This window comes from Osmia lignaria, unplaced genomic scaffold (genome assembly GCF_051020975.1).
Source record: "Osmia lignaria lignaria isolate PbOS001 unplaced genomic scaffold, iyOsmLign1 scaffold0035, whole genome shotgun sequence".
Taxonomy (NCBI): domain Eukaryota; kingdom Metazoa; phylum Arthropoda; class Insecta; order Hymenoptera; family Megachilidae; genus Osmia; species Osmia lignaria.
The window spans coordinates 669,261-670,084 of NW_027478176.1; the positions used below are offsets into that span (position 1 = coordinate 669,261).

Genomic DNA, 824 nt, shown 5'->3' on the forward strand with positions numbered 1-824 from the left:
AGGAGTGGTTAAAACTGAGAGAGTTGAAACTACGATGTATTAGAACGAGCAACCGTGTCAACTTTGTTTTCGCGACGTTCTTTTCGTCGCTCTCGTCCCCACGCTCCTACGCTTTGGTTGTTTCTTTGCCATCCGTGTTGCGATAAAAAGATTTCTCCATTGTTCGAAAAGGACGGATCGAGATTCCTCTTTCGAGAGGGAGAGAGAGGTACTTGCGGGTAACCTGGAATCTACGAAACACGCACCGTGGTAAGATTCGTGCGTCCGCCTGATCGATGTGTGTTGTTTACGGACCGGCTGAGAAGCGACGATAGCGAGTCTTTGAAAAACTATGTATCGATTCGAATCTCGCAACCCACGATTCAGCGACAGGACGCGCGCTCGCATTCCTTGTGCGCGTTCGTACTTTTCAAGGTTTTTAAATGTACTTTACGCCCGACCGTCGAGAGGAGCGTGCCACTGGGCGTTTCTCCGACAGTTTCCGTCTTTGGACGCGATTGTGTCGTCAACGATCGAACGAACAAACGAACAAATACGTTGGCGACGCCCGAATTCGCTCTCCCGCACGCACCGGGTGGGAGAGTGATGTGGGTATCGAATGTGATGCGTGTTAATAATGAAAATAACACTCTAAAGATCTAAAGAGTTTGAAATACAAAATTTTACGATTACCCTGAACGGTGGATCACTTGGCTCGTGGGTCGATGAAGAACGCAGCTAATTGCGCGTCAACGTGTGAACTGCAGGACACATGAACATCGACATTTCGAACGCACATTGCGGTCCACGGATACAATTCCTGGACCACGCCTGGCTGAGGGTCG

General features: G+C 49.4%; 1 non-coding gene across 1 annotated transcript; it reads left to right on the top strand.

Moving 5' to 3' along the window:
• The first annotated feature begins 669 nt into the window (after positions 1–669).
• LOC143306723 (5.8S ribosomal RNA) lies at positions 670–824 on the top strand. Its single transcript, XR_013064054.1, has one exon. It is a non-coding gene; the product is annotated as a 5.8S ribosomal RNA (ribosomal RNA).